At 43.2% G+C, this 17022-nt stretch overlaps 1 protein-coding gene across 1 annotated transcript in view; it reads left to right on the top strand.

The window, feature by feature from the left end:
* Positions 1-2407: 2407 nt before the first annotated feature.
* The window catches only part of zfhx3b (zinc finger homeobox 3b), a 468030-nt gene continuing 453415 nt past the window's right edge, over positions 2408-17022 (top strand). The window contains 1 exon segment of the mRNA XM_055648956.1: positions 2408-2714. The gene's annotated coding sequence lies outside the window, so the exon portion shown is untranslated.

Here is a 17022-nt window from a genome sequence, read left to right on the forward strand (position 1 = left end):
AATATTTTCCAAATAATTTCGACGCAGAAGATTTTATTTTCTATTTTCTTGCGGTTTTTTTGTAATCAAACGTGTCTTCATCCCCCTCCTCCTATGTTCTAATCTAAACCCGTGCAATAGCTCCAGCGTACTTCAGAGAAGATGTTAGATTTGTTGTTGCCTGCATGTACATATTTACAGCTGGGGGTGTGGAGCAGGTTGGGAAGGAGAGATGAGAATTGCTTAGGGCGGTCAACGATGAACATCAGAGGGCGCTGCCATTACACCTGCAAAAACCCTAGCCAGACACAACCACCGTCGGCCCATCCTTCATTCATTCAAGTCCACTATCATTTCATCCAAAAAAGAATCAGAAGAGAGAGCCCGGGCCCCGTTAAGCTGCCCCCGTACAAGCCCAGCGGTGTCCTGAAATCCCAGCACTTAATTGCCCTGGGTAACTATCACCACCATGTCGCTTTAAGAGCAACTTCCAATCCCACAATAATGTGATTTTTTTTTTTTGCCCATCCACAACCTCTGTGAGCAATTCATGTTTTATTCATCAAGCCACATTATACATACGTGGAAATGTATTAAACATATAGATTTTTTTTTTTAAATAGGAAGCTTGCGGGAAAAATAACAATTGATCATTTTAACGTATATTTAAGCCTGCTTTTCTTGCTCTATGCCGCTTAATTAAGAGAAGCTCGGATATAGTACTTAGCGGTTAACAACACATTGTAAATAGGTCAGATAAAAAAAGACAGTACAACTCAACGCGTTATTCCTGTTAAGTGATCGAGAAGAAAATGCACATCATTAGATGTGCTGATTTTTAAGCCGGAGCACGCGCCGAAGAAAGACTTATCAGTACTTTGTAAGAGCTGGTATGTTAAAAAAAAACAAAATAGTAAAAAGTAAAATGCAAAGTATATTCACCAGAGTTTTAGTGACAATAGCTTGCTGTCTGTCTCTCTCTATTACTGTATTTAAAGACACGAAGCCAGCTGTATATTTAATGCAGAGTTGCCACTGATCCAGCGCTTTATATAATTGCTGAACAGAGAAAATAATTGTTGCTTGACACTGGTTTTCGCGTGGTATTCGACACTGTGCTCAAGCCCTTGGCTTTTATTTGTGTGGCTGGTTTATTTTTATTAACTTCCAAACAAGCATGAAAACTGTTCGAAAGATCGCCGATCGATTGCAGCAAATTCCGTTACATCCGCTCAATACAGTGAATAAAAACACCTTCTAATCCAATTCGAGCGAAGTAGCAATAGGAAAACTCCGACTGGAACCTGGACAAACTACTGAGTCTTTTCCTAGATTTCCTCGTCTCTTCTTTCAGGAAATTTGTCTGATAGATTTAAATCTGAAATGTGTTATGTGCAATGCAATTCACTCTATTATTGCCCCTCAAATCGCCAACTCTCAAGGCAATGCGGACAACGGGAAAGTTGGAGAGGCACATGCCATGCAAAATATTGTATCATTTTAATTTAAATTGTATTTAAAACGATATCTTCTTTGACAGTGTAAACGTTACCTACAACACATGAAAGGTGAATTAGCAGAAATATCCCTTTTCTCAGGTGATGTGGATTGCCAGTAATATACATCAGGAGAAAACCCCCAAATAAAAATAATATTTCAGAAGCAAATAAGAAAACGAGTATTAATTTATTTAGAAAAAGACGAAAGTATTGTCTTAAGATCCTATGTAGGTTTTTGCGAAATGTATTACAAATTGCGAACCAGGAAAAGATATTTAGCGAGCCGAACGCAAGTTTCTTAAGTCTGTTTCTCAATTTTATCCATTCAAACGTAAACTTCTAGGAATTTTAAGGAAAGAGAGTTCAATAATCAGTGTAGAAGTAATTTGACTTCCTTAAGAAACAGTTAAATCAACTTATTCTTGCGAAATTCACTGTCAAAAATAAATTCTTCCCAAAATATTGAATAGTAGGATTTCCTGCTAAAACACCCTAAATATCACCATTCCACCGTGGGTTTAAAAAAAAAGCCCTAAAATTGTAATCTTCCTAGGGTGTTCGCGTGCTGTTATTGTTTTGCGGAGAATGCAATTAAAACAATGCATTACAGGAAGGGGGATTAGAAATTAAACATCATCTGCCCACAAAACGATCGCTTAATACTAGCAGGGGTAAAAAAAAAAAGCCCCCACGATGTCATGGGAAGAGATAGCAGGGGCTGCTGTTAATCAGGAGCAGAATTAATGAATCTATGCTGAGGGGCTGGGTTATTTTTTAAGCAGATCGCCTTATTATTATACATATACAGTAGATTCTTTATTCCCTCCCCCCTCTGGCTTGCATTTGTGTACCAGTCAGTATTTTTTTTTTCATTTTATAAATATATATCTCTATATTCCTGACTTTGTGGCTGACTCCGAAAAGCGTCACTTGAATATTGATCCGAGGTCGCTAATTAGCCCTTCCCGTCGTGCCTTCGTAATGAAGCACATGCGCACTGAATTAATCACAGCCATTTTTGCACGGAAACTAATTAGCAGAATAAAGATCCATCGACTTTTTTCATTGCGAGTTTCGCCCTCTTTTCCACCGCGATCGCTGAAATTTTTGCTCTAGGAATGTCCTGCCCGTCCTAATGCGAGTGTCGCCGGCCCCGAAGACTCTTTGTATGGGATCTTTACGAGCTGATCAGGATTACACCATTCCCTTTTCACAGACAGCAGACGGTGGAAAATCGTAAGTTTCAACTTTTTCTCCCCTCTCTCTCTCTCTCGCTCTCTTGCCACTTTGCTTTTCTTCTTTGTGGATGTGTTAATGACAGTAAATCGCCGGCGCCCCTCGCTATCTCCCTCTCTCCCTCCGACAGCCTTTAGCTTCTCTCTCTCTCTCTCTCTCTCTCTCTCTTCCTCTCTCTCTCTCTCTCTCTCCCTCCCCTCTTGCACTTTCTTTTTTTTTTACCCCCAAAAAAAAAATATTCGCAAATGGTCAGTGACAAAATTACAATCGCACCCGAGCAGAACTTTGAACACTGAAGTTTATTATCATGATTTGTTTTTACCTGCATGTTTACATCCGCACCAACCTGATCTCGACCAGCCGTCAACACAGTCCCGACCCCACTACCAGCATTGTTTTAACGCAATGTTTTTTTTTTGGGGCTTGCGAGCGGTCTGTTGAAGTAAATGTGATATCTATCTGCTTGGGGTTTGAGAGGATGAGAGCAGGGCTGGTGGATATGCCACGGTGCGAGCGCGGGAGTGAGGGCTGCTGGAGGTGCCGCCAGCTGCTCGGGGTCGTAGCCGGCAGATGAAGCCTGGAGCTCGGCGTGAGGGTCCGTCTTTCTCCGAGGGAGAGGGTGCGAGGGGGGGATTTCGCTTTGCTGCCGCGGCCGGGCTCGGGATCTCTTTCTCCGTGCCGTTTGGTCTCTCTCTGCCTCTGGCTCTGTTAGTTGGGATGCGGTAGGCTAAAAGAGGTTGGATTTCCAAGTTTTCTTCATTTTGTTTTCCTCCCTCCTCTTCGAGTCCCACAATCGCAAGCCGGCGGGGTTAAGAGTTTTTTTTTTTGTCGTCTTTCTCTATTTTTTTTATCATTCTTTTCGGGATTTTGTTTTCATTCTTTCTCGGTTCCTGAGATGTTGGGTTGGGGGGGGGGGGGGGGGGGGGGGGGGGGTGGGGGGGGGGGGAGGGAGCGGTGGTGTAGGAAAGCCTTGATCCCGTGTTGACTTTATTTTCGGATTCTCAGTCACATGTGATCGATCGGTTTTGGAGAATGTGTTTAAAAAGCGCCGGAGAGTTCGCGTAGCTCCACTCAGATCGGAAGAGAAATCCCGGAGGAAGAGAGGGAGAGGGAGGGAAGGAGAGAGAGAGGGAGAGGGAGAGATAGATGGAGAGAATGAAAGAAAAAAAAAAACGCACCTCTTGCAGTGAGTGACAGAGATAAGATCAGACCGGGCGAAGTGGCGAGATGGGGAGAATGGGTGAAAGATTGAGAGAGTGAGAGTGAAAGATCAGAGGGGGCAAGTGGGGACGAGGAGGTGCAGACGTGAGGAGGGAGAGAGAGAACGGCGAGATGAAAGGAAGGGGGGAAAACAAGGGCAAAGGGCGACAGACGAAACGGAGAAGGGGAACTGGGGAGAATTAAAGGGGGAAGCGAGCCAGCGAGATGCTGTATTGTTGGCGGAGACGGGAGGATGAAGGAGCAGGGAGCCCAGATTGGGACGAGATAACGCAGAGAAAATCAAAGGGACGCATCGACTCCCATCAGGGAGACTGGGACACCGGGCAGATTTAATCAGGAGAGGAAAAGGTCGGGGCAACTCAAAGAGAATGCCACAAGGAGATGGGTTCGAGGAGGAGACGGAGGGGGAGAAGAGAGAGGAATAAGTATAAAACGGGTGGAGGAGTAGAGAGAGCAGGAGTGAAGTGGTGTGGAGATCTGGGGCGAGATGGGCAGATAATCGAGGCTCAATGGGGAACGAGGACACATCAGTCATTGAGATCATTTGTACAGCAAACACCATTTCAGTTCATCTGATACTAGATCGAAGACGGGTTTTATTACTTTTGTACACAAAAATCAATGGGGAACGCAAAGTTTATTGAATAGTAAGACTTGGCGAGTTTCCCGTGCAACTTAGATTTATTTTATACATTGTACACACACACACACACACACACATTTAATTTTCAACGCGATTGTAAAATGTGTTGCAGCTCCAGCAGCTCGGATTCTCCAGCGTGATGCTCTGTGTGAATGTGATCGGGAGCGTTAGGGGGGGGCAGAGATTTGACCCCCGCGATACACCCCGTCCTCCCCTTTCTCCTCCCCGTCCCGGCCGGGTCAACCCGAGTTCGCTGGCGGGCGAGAGGTGCGCGCAAGGCGGCGAAAGGGGGGCGGAGAGGGGGGTGGGGGCGAGGATGCGCTGTACCGGTGGTCAGGAGGCGAACACGCCGGCCTCCTGCCCCCCTCCGGCCGCAAGACACCGAGCGCCGGGGATGCGCTTTCAATGCGAGCCGCCGGCCGCTTCTCCCCAGCTAATGACGGGGAGGGGGGGTGAGAGGGTCACGGAGGGGAGGTGTCAGGGTCATGATCACCAATTCCTTATTCATATTTCCCCCCAATCTGTAATGCTGCACTTTAATTGCGGTACCGTTTTTGTGTGGCCCCATCTTCACACACGCCCGCATTTTGCTCCGTTGCAGATACCTAGTCAGACCTATTTTTAAACCTGCACCTTGATTGCGTGTGCCTAACCCTGTAATTCTTAAGTGAAGGTCCCACAGTGAGACTCGGCGGCCCAGACAATACAGCACGGTAGAATTATTTGTGATGCGTTTTTAATTGGAGCTACAATATTTAGAAAGTGGACTCAAATGGTTCTTAAGTGCAGTTTGTTCACAAGCAACTCCAAGCCAATGTAAGTGATCCGTACAGTATATCAATTTACATGATAAGGAACGGAATGGAAATGTGTGCAGTTAGTGTTTTTTTTTAAATAAACATTGCAAAAGCGCAAATTTAATTACGCATTCCCGTCCATAATTCAGCTTTTCTTTCATTTGGGAAAGTAGCTGACATTAAAAATTAAATACGACAAGTAGCAGTTAATGCTGCTTCATTAGGGCACGGTGTGTTTTAGTGGTGTCGACATTCGACGTTAAAGACGAATGATATTCATTTTAATGCACACAAATGATTGAGGAATTTTAACTGTGAGGTGTTTATTTGCACCACCACCCCCCTTAACCACCCCCCCCCACCAAGCTTGATCGTTTCCATTTGTCATTTAGGTGTCTCGGAAGACTGTGATTTAGTGTTGGGGTATGCGCCGGCCGATTAGATCGCTGGCCATTCAGTGTAGGTATTGTTATATGTTAATTCATCTTCAGATCTCTTTTTACGCATCAAAGCTGGTGCTTTTAAAGCCGTAAACTCACCCACAGTCGGGCAATTCACTTGCAAATGTGTGTGGGGGGCAACCTCAGTGGATCAGCTACTGGGAAAAGAGTGGACGTGTTTTTGCTTCCTCTTTATTTTTAAAGCATCAATTGACTCGCATTGTCGATACCGAGATGTAACCATTTTATCCCGCTAATTTATGCCTGTAGATAATAATTAGAGGCACGCAGAGTGGGGCTTTCATCTGTTCCCAACATTGAGTAAAATGCCAAAGGAGTTTATTGCCTACATTCATTGCGAACAATAGTGTTTACCAATACATTTGTTGGTAATTCTAAATTGGCAAGGACTGTGCGTCTGTGTGTGTGTGCGCGTATGTACGCGTGTCTGGGGAGGGGCTCATGCTATTTGGTATTTGAAAAACACAGTGGTGTCAGAAGCCAGCGCTATCCCTTAATGCCTTCAGAGGCTGTCTTGTCTTTTGACAGAACAGAGCGAGCGAGTCACTGTTTGCTTGATGCTTTTCTCCCACCCAAAAAGGGAAGCACCGAGTGAAAGCAGTCTTAAGTGGATCATTGATGGGACGTTTTGTGAAGTGTGGACCTGTGCGGGGACTGTCAATATTAAACCTTCGTGGAAGCAGCTCGTTTTGTTTTGGCAAAACCTCTGCAGTTTCTAAGCAGGCGTTATTGGAACTCGCATTTGCACCGTTTACCGCAAATGTTCGTTATTGCAATACAACGATTTAAAACGTGGCCCGTAGCATCTGCGAAGCTGCAAGTGTGATGTTTCTACATTTGCAGTTTTAGAAGTACATGCACATTGTCTACATCTTTAATATTTTTGCCTTTGATTAGAAAATACAGGAAGCTGGAGATTTTAATTTGCTTGGCGGCGACAAATGTAGAAAAGTCAGTTCATATTCAATATATTTCATCCTTTTGCAGTGTTTCAAAAATGTAGTTTACATTTCCTCGGCAAGATGAAATCAATGCAGTATTTTAGCCAAACTTTGCAGAAAATGGAAGTAAAATTTTGACTTGCATGTACTGAAAATTAATATTGTAGTGAGTGTAAAGAGTGCTTCTATTGATCTGAATGGTGATTGTTTGTACTTCCTTGGGCAAATCCCATTCAATCTGGACAAGCATCCAAGTAGCAAGTGGTCCTCTGTTGGTCGGTTGGCTGATTGATAGACTAGAGGGAAAGACTACACTACTGAAGCCAGGAATAAAGGGCCGTGCACGCTTTCAGGTACCTGTGCTGTGAAGAGACTGCTTACTGAATGGGTGTGTGGGAAATGATGCAGCCCTTGACGATGCCAGACAGAACTGTAGATGTCAGGCTTTGCACGGCAAGCCGATTTGAGCAGCAAGGCAGAATGATTCAGATTAACCTTCGCTTGAACATTGTTTAACATGGGGCTTTGAATGAAATGCACGCTGGCACATTATGTATGTTTGTGTAAATTTGCATAAGCTTCGAAGCCGAGTACAATAATTGTGTTTGGTATAGTAGCTATGGTCATTGCTCTAGGGGGCGTGGAATTATGTTCAGTGTTTAGTCTTCCCTTCCATTTATCAAACCTAAATCCACCACAAAACAATACACTGACACTTGCAAATAGAAAGAAACTATTTTGTTTCCTTCTCTGTGAAAGGGGATACCACCAGGCAATAAATAACTTATGAATATATTGCCAAACCCAATCAATAGAGATAGTTTAACATTATGATAGTGAATATGCAGCTGGGAATAAGGTAAGCAGTGTAGTACTAATCCTTTGTTGATGAGTGAAGTCACTCATTGCCTCTTTCCGTGTCAGTTACTAAAGAGCTAAACAGAATCTAAACAGTGGAAGATAAAGTACAGAAATTACTAAAGCCTTGTCTGCAGCCCATTTTGCCTGCTGGGAAAGAATGTGTGGTGTAGCCAGGAATGGTGGGAACAAACATGGACTGAAGCGGCCTTTAGTTTGAGCACAGCTTACATCTGCCTGGTGTAGACTTTCTGCCGAGATAGACAACATTTGAGTAACAGCAAGTATGGGGGACAAAACTATGCTAAACAGGTTTTGAGCTGTGCGTGTATACCTAAAACAAACTTGGTACTGGGACAGAACTCAAGCCAGTTCAGACAAGGCTCATTTCAGCTGGATTTGCATTTAATAATATAACTGCCATGTAGACACTAAGTAAGCCTCTGACACTTTGGGAATGATGTACATTTTGTTTGCATAAAATATAATAAAATATCTTTCAAAATTAATTGTAACTGGTAGAATGTTTTTTTCTGAGAATGGGATTTGCGGAGGGGGGTGGGGGCTGGGGGAGGAGCGAGGTTGGGGGAATCAGGTAATCTGTTTCTCCACAAACTCTGTGCGTATCAAATTTTTATCATGGTTTTCAGAATCTCCAAACACGGGTTTCTGTTTAACGACCATAACAATGACTTTAGTATCAGTTTAGTTATAGATACTGTGAAACACTTCGGGGAATGAAACAATCAGCTTTCCCAGGATTCATTTATTTTTCAGAAAATGCTCAAGTCTGTACTTGCTTTGACATTGGTGCAGAAATGTTCGTCGCAGTCTAAATGGGCCTATGTTGTCTCAGACTGGCCTATCGCCACGCTCCTGGACTTCTTTATTCAGCATTTAAAGCAGTTGTAGCATTCACGTGGCCAGTGTGCAGCAGCAGTATAGGCTCCAGTCCTTTCTCCCTTCACTCTGATTAAGCTTCCTTATTCCTATTCTCACTTCCCTTGTTTCAAACACAGGCTTTGAACTCTGGCACAATCATATGTTCAACGTTCTTATATCACCGCTGGCACAGGCAAGCTTCCCCCTTTTCTTTAATGGGCCAAAATAGCAAATGGCACAGATAAGGGGATTACATTGTACGTTGCTGCTTAAAATGGACCGTAGTCGTAACATACGCCGTATTTTTCCACTTGGAGAAATCCTCATCTCCGCTGCCTTGTGGGGGACACAGAATGGAGGTTCATTTCACAGAGGGCAAAACCAACATTGGTGGCACCGTTGAGATTCGAGGTGCAGTGGGGATTGCAGAGGTGAAAGGGTAATGGAGTAAAAAATGAGCCTTGGGGAAACGAGGGAGAAGGAGCAAAAGTTCAATGTACAACAGTGTAACTCTTAATATTCCATCGCCCCTCCATTCGTGAAATAAATAATAAAATGCTTATGCATAAAATATGATGAGTGCTTGAAGTGGATTGGCACATGCCACGGCAATATTCCCAACACTCTTACAAATTAACAGTGACATACTGAGATTTGAAATCCATAGTCACAAACCACTGGTGTTGTTTTAAGTGACACTTTCAATTTGTATTCTTAATCTCGAGAAGAAATGCGATGGGCTATTAATGCTGAATTTGAGCTCTTCTCTAACATTCTCTTTGTATTGACACAGCTTTAATTGAGATTGCAGGAATCCAGCTAATCTATCCTGGCTAGTACGTTTAGAGACAATTATAATAATTTCTGGATCCAGTAAAATCTGCATGAAAAATAATAAGGATAGCGGTATAATGACCTGGGTACAACTCACAATGGACATCTCTTGGAATGACAATTAAATATCAAAACAACTTTAATATCTATGTACTGCAACAGAATAAAATAAATCATCAAAGTCTGTCCATCCTAACAATGACCACATGCAAAATTATTTGATCTATTGTCTGGCTTTGAAGCATTATAGTCAGGGTGTTATCTTTTTTCATTGCGTCCTCGAGCACCTACAAGACTTGAAATGTTGCCTTGGTTTGTATCATCCAGTGAAGTCGTTTTCTCGAAGTTTTGAAGTGTATGAATGCATTATGAAATGAAGGAGTGATACACTTCGCTCGTGGAATCTTTCTCCTTAGTTCCCTTCCTCCCTATTCCTGTTTCTTTCTTTCTGTGATCCATCGCAGTTAAAGTAAAAAGCTAACCATGGCGTGCGGCTTTACTTTAAGGGCGTGACTTGAAGGAGACACAACTCAACCAGATAGTGGGTTTCCAGTTTCATATTGGTGAGCTGGAATTCGTTGGCTCAGCTGAACCTGTTTTAGTTTGCTTCCAGTAGAGTTGGTGAATTTCGCACCATTAACCCAGGAATGGAACTGTTCTGCCCCTCTCTGGCATTGCCTGCTTATTTCTTATTGCATACGTCATTACTTTAACAATGCAGCTGCTAGGAGCTCGTACCTTTTGCAATTATAGTGGGATCTTGTGTGTGATTGTTTTGGTTATTTATATCAGGCTTCCTCAAGCGTGTGTTTTGTTGGCTGGGTGGGAATGGAGTAAATTCATTACTAGAATGTTACCAGAGCCTAATACAAACCATTGTGTATCATGTGTATATTTAAATTATCTATATGGAAAAGCTTGTGATTAGTTTTTATTTCTCTACTTGTATTGTGTTGTAGTGCGAAGAAAGGAGGATTGGATGGATGTTTTGGGGTTAGATGTCGTTTGTAGTAAATGTGGTAAAACTAAAAAGTGGGAAAGTGATTTTGTAAATACTTTAACTAGACAGAATCTGGTTAGAATGAAGAGAAACAGATTTTCCTAACGAGGGAAAACGCTAAAAAGAAGAAAAAAAGTACAATTTGATGCACTTCGCAGAAGGTGGAAATGTCATTGTGTGGCATAGTATTCTAACTGTGTAACGGTTGCTTTCAATCCTACTTCATTTTAAGCCCATGCTAATAGAATGAGCTAGTTGTGCATGGCGGAGGTAGCTAGCCTGGTCAGAGGCTTTTGTGATTCCTGTTTTGTGATCATCTGGTAGATCAGATGGCTTGTTCACCAATTTCATCTGAAGGAGAAAGTAAATTCCCCTTTCTCTGCTTGTCTTACTGATTTTCACACAAGATAGGAAACTGCCTGTTTGGGAAAATTATGGATGCAAGCGTGCATTTAATTAAAATTGGTGTACTCAACTGCCGCTTTCCCCAGGCCTTTTTCAAGTAACCTCATTGAGAAGAATGTGCTTTGCTAAATTAATTTGTAGCCCTTAGTTACAATTGTGCATAATCTCTTAATGTAAATTTTAGCTCAGTATTTTGAAGGCCATTTTGTAGCACCTCCCAATGCAAAGTAAAGATTAATTTTATCTTCCTTTAGGTGAGGAGTGGGCATGAATAAGCTGCCAAAGTGTCCGTCCTTTGAACGTGGTCCATTAGTGTCTGAAAACAATGATTTAAGGTTTAAAATGAAAACATGGAAGCAGCCTCCTGAGTCCTGCTGTTGGGATGCTGGGGGTTTAGCTGCTGCTTTAAAAAAAAAAGAGTAGCAGCAACATTGTACTTACAAACAACAATTGGAGCTGGATTGGGCATTACAGATTGGCACCCCTGCCTTGTGTTTGCCTGTTTTTATTTCATGTATGATATTGCTTGATTGGAGAGGGGGGGAGCGTTTTTCTCATTCTGTATAAGGGCCAATCATGGCCGGCGCCAGTATCCAGGTAGAACATTAATATTTGTGTTTCAAGTTCCTGACAGATGGAGCTTTGACCCTGCATGAAGCTGTCGGCTCACTCACTCAAACTGAGTGATGCTGTGACCTACCTACAGGGCTGTGCGTGGTGCATTTGCGTATGCTAATAGAGTGACTTGCTGTGGCTTGTTTTACAGTGATTTGTGCATGCATTTATATGCAAATGCTAACAACTGCTAGCTGGTTTAATTACATTAAGGTATTGTTATGCTGCCAAGTTAGTGAGCTGAGCATATTTGTACCTCAGATACGAGAAGGGTTAGTTACTCCCACACCATGCAACTATTCCTGGATGGTGTATGTTCACATTATTTAAAATCTTTTAGCACTTTGTGACCCCAGAATATCATTTTAAGTTGTGTTGTGAGAGACACAAATCTGATTTTATTTTTGTTGGTTTCCTGTTTTTTTAAACGTAGCCATTTCACCTGAAAGGTCACCACTCAAAATATTATTGGGAATTGCACTAAAACATGCATCAATTTCCCATGTGGGTGTGAGAAAAGGCAGGGCAGGGTGGATTTTGGAAATGTGCAGAAGCTCAAGATGTTTGGGGAATTTTACCCACAGGAATAACAAAGTGGTGAGGTCCTGCGATCCCTGTTTAAAAATAAGAATGAGCGGTGTTTTGGTTCTCCTTGCTGAGGGAAGGAGCCTGGAGTGTTCTGTAGGATTTCGACAGGCATGCAGGCATAATAGGATCAAGCTGCAGAGTAGCCAGTTGTGTACCAGCAGTGGTCATCTTCCTGGTTGAACAGTGCCGATGCTCCTGCTCCGAGGTTAAGGTATTTGTATTTCCCTTTTTCCGTTCGGAGAAGTGGGCTTTAATGTGACGAGAGACCAGTTTGTAAATTTGCACTTCTCTGATGTGGACTTGCATTTTCTTTTTCTTCTCTCCCAAGTGTGGTCAGCCGGAGGATTCCTCCAGCTCATGTCTGGTTGCTTATAGGTTGCAAAACATAATAGAGACTCGAACAGCGAATGTGCCAAAGGTCATGATCTGAAACGTGAACACTCTCTTTCTCTCTGCAGACCTCGCCCGAACCTGCTGAATATTTCCAGCATTTTCTGTTTTCCTATTTTTTTTCTCTGCTTCTGCACAAGAGAGTTGCTGACCAGTGCAGGGAGAATCAGGCCTGTGTTACTAAGTGCAGTTGCCACTGACTTTGGCCATGTTTCTGAGAACAAACAAGGACACTGTCAGTTTATGCTGAAATTAGATAGTTTACAATTGAACGCCATTAGTCAATATGCATGTATAGTCCATTTATCTGTTACTTTGTGTGTGTCTGCATTTTTCTTTCTACGTACATAATAACATAACTTTTAGATTTCTCGGTTTATATCTCCTCGTGCTTACAATTGTCAAGGTTGATCTGTTGGATTTATTTGAAGACTGTGGTTATTTTTGTTGGCAGATTTGGAATAAATTAACATTTGTTTTAATTATACGTCCTCCTCTGGGGCCTGTGCAGAAACCCACCAGTATTTAAAAAAAAACCTGAACATAACTTGTGAAATTTCTGCCTGACAATGACTTGACTTGCTGAAAGTGTGTGCTGGGATTTGCTACTGCGATGTGTAGTCAGTGGAATATGGTCCGTCTTATAAGTTGCATGTTTATAGATTAGACTTTGATTATATCACTGCAAATGCCATGGTTCTTCCCACCCAGACTGGGATCTCCCCACCAGTCAGTCATTGTCATTGATCCCTCATCCATCTCTCAACAGTTGGTGTCATTGATGGCAGGCCTGTAAAGTGGCCATCTAGCTGAAGTGATCTCTGCTGTCTTACACGTCGGAAAATAACGGGAGATAGTCGTATATAAGTTCCTGCAACATAATGGACGAAGAGGCATGAATTCTGCAGACGTGAATCCCTCTTTCTTTACCTGTAAACGGATGAACCCTGCACCTAACTTACTTATATTTGACCATCTACCTGTGAGGAAGTGGAACGGCTCCTGCCTGGCACAGGCTGACTAAAATAAAGTTGGTTCACGACTTTAGGTTAAATATTTCTGGGTGGAGTTGAGAATTAGAAGTGCACGATTTGCGTGCTTGATTATTTACTCTCTCCCTGTCTTCCACTTGTTGATGGAAGGAGAAAATGGCAGAGTAAGCTGAATGCCATTTGCTTATACTTATAACTTCATTTGACAAGGCAGAGTTTTGAGAAGATGAACCGAAGCTCCATCCTCCTTCTGCCGAGAAAACTCTTTGCTTTTCAGTTTCATCAAAACTAATTTTGTTGACCCTCGATACATCTTGCGGCAGGGTGTTGTTGTGGTAGGGCTACTGCCTTACAGTACCAGAAACCTGGGTTTGATCCTGAGTACGGAGTATGTACATTCTCCCCGTGACCTGCGTGGGTTTTCTCTAAGATCTTCAGTTCCCTCCCACATTCCAAAGACGTACAGGTTTGTAGGTTAATTGGCTTGGTATAAATGTAAAATTGTCCCTAGTGTGTGTGGGTGGTGTTAATGTGCAGGGGTAGCTGGCCGGTGTCGACTCGGTGGGCCGAAGGGCCTGTTTCCGCGCTGTATCTCCAAACTAAACTAAACTAAATGTGCAATGTGGGATGGAACTGCAGATGCTGGTTTAAACCGAAGATAGACACAAAATAGACAATAGACAATAGGTGCAGGAGTAGGCCATTCGGCCCTTCGAGCCAGCACTGCCATTCAATGTGATCATGGCTGATCATCCCCAATCAGTACTCCGTTCCTGCCTTCTCCCCATATCCCCTGACTCTGCTATTTTTAAGAGCCTTATCTAGCTCTCTCCTGAAAGCATCCAGAGAACCTGCCTCCACCGCTCTCTGAGGCAGAGAATTCTACAGACTCACCACTCTCTGTGCTGGAGTAACTCACCGGGACAGGCAGCATATCTGGAGAGAAGGAATGGGTGATGTTTCGGGTCCAGACCCTTCTTCAGACTAAATGTGCAGGTGACAGAACAATTATTCTGTGCCTGAGAAAAGGCTTGGTGTTTGAACCGTCCCAGTCTGTTGCAGAACAACCCTGATGATTACATTGCATCCCACAGGCCAGTAAAGACTTGTCCCCCATAGTGGAGCTGGCTAAACAGCAGAGAACATCCTGAGAAGTACAAAAATACTTTATTTTTCCAGTGAATCCCATCTGTGAGGTTTGGGGTATTTTTGGAGTGTAGGGGGTTGTGAGGTGGATCGAGGAAGTGGATTGAGGCAGGAGAGTAAGAAAATAACAAGGTTATGTCGTGTTGCTGGATCTTCTCTTTATGAATGTTTTGCATACACAGTGCATATGAAATTATTCTAATTTACGACATGATTTGAATGTTAAAATTGATGGCATTTCATCCATTGCAAACATGCTGGGACACCACATGTCCCCACAGGGCAGCCTGTCACTGTGGGTCCCATTTTTCATTGCCTTCTGTGTTCAGCATGTACATATCACTCTTCCTTCCTTTAATTCCATGTGACTGGCTTCTGCGCTGTCATTTTACACACATGCCACTTTGGTGTGCCCAAACACCATTTGCTGGCCATAGTATCCGAGTGTCCACTTCACACCGATTCAGATCTTCCGTGTATATGCATGCTGCCTCAATCATTCTCAAGAGCCTACTGCTCCCATCCCTGTTACAGGGTTATATTTTGCACAGAGGTAAACTTGAACGACGTGAGAAATATCCAAGGGCCACTAGAGTATGACTCGTATATTTGTACAAACTTTTTCTGAGACGCTTTTTTTCACCTCAAGCTTTGCCGTGTGAAAACTAAGTGGATAGGATGCCTAAACGGTAAGAGCTTGTAGACCTGATTAATAAATTGAAATGCTAGAAAAGGGTTGTGTATTTAAAAGCCTATTCTATTTTTGATTTATGTCCCACTGGCTCAGAAAGGAATTTTTGGCGGTAAAAATTAGCTGCCCATCAATATGTCAGCCGTCCCGAAAGTGAGCCGTTCATCTGTCTGTAATCACGTTTATAGCTAATAGTGCTATCAAATCTAACTTGAATGCATTGTTGTCTCACCCAAGCACTGCATCTGACATTAAAGACGTGGATTATTTTCTGAATATAATAAAATAACTAACTAAGGCCCACTGAGGATGCAAGACCCAGAGACAACCTCATTGCACACGTGATAGACACCAAATGCTGGAGTACCTCAGCGGGCCAGGCAGTATCGCTGGAGACGTTTTGGGTTGAAACCCTTCTTCAGAGTGAGAGTCGGGAGGGGGGGGGGGGGGGGGGTCATAAGTAATAGGAGCAAAATTAGGCCATTTGGCCCATCAAAGAGGAGCTGGAGCGTACTATCGCGGAGCGGGGGGTTGATGTCCTGTGCCCGGGTGCCCAGCCGCGCTGTCTGTCTTTTCATCTTTTTATCCGTTAATTAAGTGAGCTGAAGATCGCTGAGGAAAACATCGCGGAGCTGCGGGACTGTGGAGCGACCAGCTGCGGGCAGCGATGCTGACTTTACACCGGGAGCCTGGGATCTCTAGATGAGATTGCCAGTTGTGGAGCTCCAACCGGCGCGGCCTTGTTGGCTTTGGAAGCCGCGGCCTCCAGTACGGAAGCGGCCATTCCAGGGTTCCCAAGCCACTGAGAGGACTCTCCCGACGCCAGAGCAACATCACCCGGCGAGAACGGCCTGGAACATCGGGCCTCCGTAGAGGCAACTGTGGAGGCCTCAATAGGCCCGACTATGGGTGAACTGGGGTTGGGGACTGGACTTTGTGCCTTCCCTCATAATGGGAACCATTATGGGGGGATGTTCTTTATGTTTAAAACTCTTATTAATGTTATGTCTGTATTCCTTCTTTATGTGCTGCAAAATGGCAAGAAGCATTTCACTTCACTACACCTAGGTGTATGTGAATGTGACCAATAAAATACCTTTGATACCTTTAATAAAGGAAAATCCTTTTCTCCAGGGATGCAGCCTATCACGCTGAGTTACTCCAGCATTTTGTGTCTACCGTCAGTGTAAACCAGCATCTGCGGTTCCGTCCTACACTCATTACACATGGGGATCTTTTCAACTGGTGCAAACGGATGATGTGAAATTGTTGAAATCATTTCTTTAAATGAGAGGCAATGGCACTGTTACTATTCGAGCATTGAGGATCAGGACATTTTCAACTTTAACCGTACCTGTTCAGTTAAAGAAGGCTGGCATACTCATACCGGCTTTGACTTCCCTTTTCTTAAATCTTGTTTTGTTACATTATGGGCCATTTCAATCTTTTTTTTTTAGATTGATTTATTAATAGACCTTTGTCTGGAAAATATGTAAGGGGGAGCATGTATGGAGGTGGTTTGGCTGCTGTATGCATGGTAACCATTTCTGTTTCAGCCAGCTCCTTTGTCCTTAATAAAGCCAACAAGCATAAATTGAGGTGTAGGAGGTCAAGTTGCTGTCAAAAGTTGTCCAAAGCTACTAAAACCGGACCTACACAGAATGCTAGTTTTGTTAAAGCATAAAGGTTGAACCTTTTCTGAATTGTCTTGGCCAAAGGGAAATCTATCAGCTCCTAAAACACGAGAGCTTCTGCATATTTACAATGAAGCAACAGATCTTGGCTTAAAGCAATACTGATAACCGTCTGGATTTGCCTAAGTTATTACTTAAGGTGCCTCTTAA

This window comes from Leucoraja erinacea, chromosome 17, assembly GCF_028641065.1.
Source record: "Leucoraja erinacea ecotype New England chromosome 17, Leri_hhj_1, whole genome shotgun sequence".
NCBI lineage: Eukaryota > Metazoa > Chordata > Chondrichthyes > Rajiformes > Rajidae > Leucoraja > Leucoraja erinaceus.